The sequence below is a fragment of the Prosopis cineraria genome, unplaced genomic scaffold (genome assembly GCF_029017545.1).
Source record: "Prosopis cineraria cultivar Desert tree isolate PC_DT_omini unplaced genomic scaffold, ASM2901754v1 PC9, whole genome shotgun sequence".
Lineage (NCBI taxonomy): Eukaryota > Viridiplantae > Streptophyta > Magnoliopsida > Fabales > Fabaceae > Prosopis > Prosopis cineraria.
Genome location: NW_026555340.1, coordinates 22,748,428 through 22,755,351, shown reverse-complemented (window position 1 = coordinate 22,755,351; position 6,924 = coordinate 22,748,428). Strand labels below are relative to the sequence as shown.

The 6,924-nt window shown below is 30.1% G+C and overlaps 1 pseudogene; it reads left to right on the top strand.

Moving 5' to 3' along the window:
• Positions 1 to 1,964: 1,964 nt before the first annotated feature.
• Positions 1,965 to 3,290, top strand: LOC129319882 (rust resistance kinase Lr10-like; annotated as a pseudogene).
• The last annotated feature ends 3,634 nt before the right edge of the window (positions 3,291 to 6,924 follow it).

Sequence of the window (6,924 nt, the reverse complement as noted above, 5' to 3'; positions counted from 1 at the left end):
AATTGTTTAATTTGTTGTCATCCCACCAATTATTTTTCTACAGTCAAAAGCCACGTTGTGCTGGCGGGCTATCTAAAAACAAAAGAAGTAAAGACGAAAAAGAAAGTTGCACACGTTATTTTCAAGGCATAAGCAGCATTTTTCTCTAGGCTTAATTCGCCACATCTATTCCAATTTTAAGTACAAATTGAGTTGATGACAAATTTCATTCATGAATACCCTTGAGTATGGTTTGCATTACCAAGATTCAAACTAAGACGACAATAATTTTTATAAAGTAATAATTTGACTTTATCTCTAGTGCACTCAAAAAATAAAGACAATAATTTTAATTGATGGATCTTTTTTTGAATATCCTACATGAGTGATGGTAGGGGTATTTATAGTTATTAAAGTGATGCCTTAAATTGATACTTTTTAGAATATAAAAAACTTTCTTTAAAAGTTATAACCAACATTGGTTCATAGCCTATATATTGGTTCATAACCAACCTTATGTTAATTCATAGACATCCTTATCTTGGTTCATGAACCTATATAGTTTTAACAATTAATGTAATCAAAGGTTACTTATAAAACTTTTCATGAGAGGAAACATCTTTTTTAATTTGTAGAGAATTTTCTTGAAATACATTTCCTTTCATCAAGTGACACCTTTTAGTTTTATAATTCTCTAGAAGTGCCTTTAAATTTTGAGAAACATAACCTTGATTTTCTACATAATCTTTTTATAAAATAATCTTTAATTTATAAAAACATAACTCTTTAATTTATAAGGACATGACTTTTTAAAAAGATAACACTTTATTTTGAAAATATTTGAACAGATTGTTTTTCTTCTTTATCCCTAGATTTTCGTTAATACCACAGCTTTTCTTCTTTTCCTTTATATTTCCCACTGGAAAGTTCATTTGAAATTTTGCCAAGTGACTTTTCATTGCATCTCCCTTTGCCATCTTAATTTCTGTCTGACTAGTGACTTTATAATTCTACACTGATTTTATGTTCTAGACGCATATCAGGTGGGATTTAACTCTTAGGATAGGGACATTAGTATTAACTTAATAGCATTATATGAAAAGTTAGTCACATATATCAAATTAATAATTTAGTTGTCTTCCACTCGTCAATAACTTTTCCAATGCTATTATAAGCTAATTGTTTCTTCTTCTTTTTTGTTTTTCAATCTTTTTCTCAAAGTTGTCTTGATACTTCTGTCTAGATTGGAGAAATCACCTCCCCAAGTTGGAACCCCGTTCACATGCGTTCATTTTGGATGAGGCATGCGACATGTTATTTAATACTTGTGCAGACTGAAATCTGAATCCTTGTTTCAGATAAAGGGGAAAAACTTTCCCATTCAGAAAAAAAAGGGAAAAGACTTCGATGATGATGTTTTGCCATTACAGATTGTTGTTGTTGGCTATAATTCAGGTATTGTGTTGCTTCTGAAACTAGGCAATGGTGAAATTGTTCCATGGCATTTCAATGGAACGGCGATTGAGTTCCCATCAATTCCTGCTCTTAAAGGAGTAAGTCTCAAAGTCGTAGACATGTACTATGATTACCACGTCTTAGCCACAAGAGATCCAGAAGGTTGTCTTCCCAAACTCTTTCTAAAGCTCTACCACTCATCCTTTTATCCTTTCCTGTTTAATCTATTGTATCCTCGGACTTCCCAAACATTCACAAATTACTTTCTTTGATTGTTCATCGGCCAAGTACTTGGAAAACGTAAACTTACCGCCAAGACAGAACGTGTCTGTTTGCCCCATTTTGCCTTGGACTCAAATGATATATCCTAGATTGGGACATAATTTTCTGCACCAAGATGGTTGAGTTATTTTCGCCAATAAGCGCATTGCCCCTTCGGGCGAATGAATTACGATTCCAACTACCTGTTGGTTTTTTTTTGGCCCAAATCCAACTACCTGTTGTTGAAAAGCACAAAACCAGAAGGAAGATATTTAGAGTTGCTTTACCAGCTACAGGTGACAATAGTTGACCCTGCTTTTCTGCTAATTTTTCATTTGGTGTGGGATATCCTTAGATTGAAACTGAATGTTCAATTGATGGACCGGTTTAACTGCAGGTTCAATTGTTCTGATGTTGATGTTCATTGCGTGCTTTGGCATATTTCGCTACTTCAAACAGAAAGGAGATGATCAAGCAAGACTCGAAAAGTTTCTGGAGGATTATAATGCACTGAAGCCTACTAGATTCTCACACGCTGATATCAAAAGAATTACAAATAATTTTAAGGACAAATTAGGTGAAGGAGCTCATGGAACAGTCTTTAAAGGTAAGTTATCTACTGAAATTCAAGTGGCTGTCAAAGTACTCAATAATTTAAACAACAATGGTAATGACTTCATTAATGAGGTGGGGATCATAGGCAAAATTCATCACATCAATGTTGTTCGTCTGTTGGGTTTTTGTGCTGATGGCTTTTACCGTGCTCTTGTTTATGACTTTTTTCCAAATGGTTCCCTCCAAAAGTTCATATCTACTCCAGACAACAAAGAAAATTTTCTTGGATGGTTAAAGCTACAGCAAATAGCTCTTGACATAGCCAAGGGGATTGAATATCTTCATCAAGGTTGTGATTACAGAATTCTTCACTTTGACATTAATCCTCATAATGTGTTATTAGATCTCAATTTTACTTCTAAAATTTCTGATTTTGGTCTAGCTAAATTGTGTTCTAAAAATCAAAGTACGGTGTCAATAACAGCAGCAAGAGGAACTTTAGGTTATATTGCACCAGAAGTTTTCTCTCGAAACTTTGGAAATGTGTCATATAAGTCAGATATCTACAGTTATGGAATGTTATTATTAGAAATGGTTAGTGGAAGGAAAATGTTGACACAAGTAAAAAAACTTTGCAAGTTCTATACCCAGAATGGATCCATAATTTGATTGAAGGAGGAGATATAAATATTTGCATAGAAGATGAAGATGACATGAGGATTGGAAAGAAACTAGCAATTGTGGGACTTTGGTGTGTTCAATGGCATCCGATAAATCGTCCATCTATAAAACAGTTATGCAAATGCTTGAAGGAGATGTAGATAAATTAAAACTGCCTCCCACTCCATTTAACTTTGGTGGATCAGCTAGTACAAGTACCATTGTTCCTCCGAGACACTTGAATTTAGAGTTAAAAGTGATTCATGAATTAGAATAAATATGTATATCATGGACGGGTGGTTTATCCTTTTTTACTTCGATTGAGAATAGTTTGTAATGTTTTTCATATTTATTCAATAAATGAACCCTTTTATCATCTATGTATGGGAATTTGTCTTTTATATTTAGCCTAAGTAATATCTTACACACTATTATCAAATTAATGTGGTAGATAATAGAATACAAATTTTAGTCTTTTATATATAAAAGAAATAACATTTATCTCTATATTTATTTATAATTCAGAGAACTTGATCATTATTATTATTATTATTATTATTATTTATTATTTTATATGGTATTTATTTTAATTTTTTGGATTCTTTTTTATAGTATTTTGGTCAACTAATAATTAAAAAATAATTTTATTAAATGTTGAATAGAAAAATTATATTAAAAATGAATTTAAAATTTCAAATATTTATTAGGGAAAATTACATCTAGGTCTCGTGGACAAAAGTTTATTATCAAAAGGTCTCACAAATTTCACAAATACTCTTAAGTTTCAAATCTTGCTTGACAACTTCACTAAAGATATTAACAACTTAACTAAAGCATTGACAATTGGGCAACGATCATTTACAACTTGTCGTTGTCCAATTATCAATGGCCAAAGACATTGATAATGGATAACAATCATTTACAACTTGCCGTTGTCCAATTACCAATGGCCGTTGCCCTTATCAAGTTGTCAATGTATAGAATTTGAGATTTGAAAGTATTTTATAAAATTTATAGGACCTCTCAATAATAAACTTTTATCCGTGGGATTTGGATGTAATTTTTCCTATTTATTACGGACTTGTAGTTTAAGGATAAAATTATCATTTAATTTTTTTTTTAAGTTTTGAGAGATATCATTCATATTTACCTTAACTTATAATTCATTATGCAATCTTATAAATTTTGAGGTGCTAAAATTTTTGGAGGATTGATAATTTCTTTCTAACTTTATTTACTAGTTTGGAGGTCCCTCTTTAGAGGGATCTGGTTTCAGTGCTTAGCAGCTTGCTAAGCATTGACGTGCTCATCACCTAGGAAAACATCGCCTAGATTTTTAATTTTAATTTTAATTCTATATTTATAAAAAATAAAAATTTATAAATTTTTTTATAAATATATTCATCATCAATCTGGACAGTATTAATTTAATTTGGATGGTTCAATTTAATGTTATAATTTTTATAAATTAACTATCTAGATATACTCTGGATAGTCCAAATTTAATATTAAATTTTTATCTACAAGGTATAGATTTAAAGTTTTTATTTTATTTAATTTTATATTTATTAAAATAAAATATTATTAAAAAAATTAATATTAAATCTATCTTGTCCAAAGTATATCTAGAGAGTTAGTTTATGAAAATTATACTATTAAATTGAATCACCTAGAATCTCAGATTGAATCAGTACTGTTTAGGTTGATGATAAATATATTTATAAGAAAATTATAAATTTTATTTTTATAAAATTGAAATTGAAATTAAAATTAAAATTAAAAAAAAACTTAGACCATCTAAATTTTTTAATCTAAATGACCCAGATGTTTTCCTGGGTGATGAGCTGTTGTGCACCAAAACCAAATCCCTCTTTAGAGGGATGAATATTCTACATGAAATCGAAAACTTGACACTTTCATTTCACGGTCTCCAAGTATTTATTTTGGAGTACACATCATCATCCATTTTTGACATGCCTTATATAGCCCTATAGGAGACAAGTTTCCAATTATCATATTTGGATTTGGTGAGTGGTAGGTCAAATATCATATTTAAATTTGGTGAGTTATTTAGGTTCACTCACTCGATGACTTAATTAAAGTCATTAAATTTTATCAATATTTAAAAATTAATAAAATATATTTTTTCTTGAATTTAAAACAATTTTCTAAATTAAAACAATCCTTACATATGTTATCCTCCAAAAATTTAAGATTTGAAATTTTTTGATTATTATATAACAATATTTGATAGATGTTCAATTAAATTGAACGATTGTTATTATATCATGTAAGACATTTATTGAATGAGCGGACTAATGTTAAAGCCCCTCCTCCTAAAGCCATTTTTCCATTACGCTTATCCAAACATTGAAGCTTTTCTCCATGCTCGAGTTTTAGACTTTTGCACAATTATTGGAGAGTGGAATATCAATTAGTTAAGCCATTATCTTCATAGAGATGTGCTTAAGCTATTTTCCGTTGTGCAACCTCCTAATTCCCATGATGAAGAAGATGTTATTTATTAAAGACCTTCTAATGATGGTAACTTCACCATTAAATCTACTTATAGAGCTATGGAGAATTAGTGCAATCTTGCTAATTTAAAAATTTGATCTAGAATCTGAAAATGGCCAACCTATAAAAAAAATTAGTTGTTTTCTTTGAAAAGCTGCTTGGAATTGTCTCCAAATCAATTATACCTTCACTGATAGGAACAACTCTTGTCCAAGGATTTGTCCTTATAGTTGCAACTCCCTAGACTCCTCAATTCACATCTTACATGATTGTGAGGAAGCTCAAGAAGTTTGGATAAAACTAGTTAAGCTTTCTAAATTTAATATCTTTTTTTCTCTTTCTGTATAGAAATGGATAACTTGAGATGCAAAAAATGATATCAGATGTTCAAACTCAAGAGCATCACATCAGCAAAAACTTTTTACACTGTTATGTTGAAATATTTGAAAGACAAGATGCAAGAACATTTATTTAGAAGAGGATACACAAGATAGAGATGTAGCATTTATCAACAAAAAATAACTAGTCAATGATACCAATTTACAATCCAAGATCAATTGCTTATCAAAGGAGGTTGCAAGATATGAAGTAAAATGGAGCCCTCTTGAAATAGGTTGGGCTAGATTCAACATTGATGGATCAGTTAACATCAATGGGACTACAGTTTGTGGAGGCTTGATTTACAACACCCATAGAAATTGAATTAAAGGATTTTTTAAATATTAGATTAAAGGATTTTTCAAATATTTTGGTTATTACCCAAGCACGACTATTGAAGTACTAGACATTTTGGAAGGAATCAAGCTTTATTGGGATGCTAAACTAACCAAAATTAACATCTATTCAGACTCTCTAAAAGTTTTATCCTTAATTCAATAGAACTTCTTCAAGAATCATCTCTATTTTAATTATAAGATTAGAGATTTCGCTATTAAAGATTGAACAATTATTTTTGACCATGTGTCAAGGTAAGCAAATAGATGTACCGATTTACCAATGATAATTTTGAATTAATGATATTTCATGAACCACCTACTAAGTGTAAAAATATAATGTATTTTGATATGATTACATAGTTTTTTCCTTCTTGCATGGGTTTTCCATGGCGATATATTAAAAAAAAATAAAATGGACTAACAAATTCCCAATTTTCAAATATCAATGCCATGCGGAAACATTAGAGGCATTTTTTTAACCAGAAAATTAGAGGCATTAATTTGTTTTCGAAATCGTTGTCCAGCTATTATTATGGTCTGTGTCAAATTATATTAAAACCTTTGAAATTTTTGTCATCATTTTCTAAATTTATTTTGTAAGTCTAAAAGTCCCTTTCTGCGTGGATGAGTATTTTGCAGACGTCGATGTGAAAAATTTGACATATCAATTCATTGCCCTTATCTATTACTCCATATTATGAATGCATATTGAAATTTATCTGTAACATCAACGCATAAAATTCGGGGTGGAAGATTATTCAATATTTTTGTTTTCCTCAGC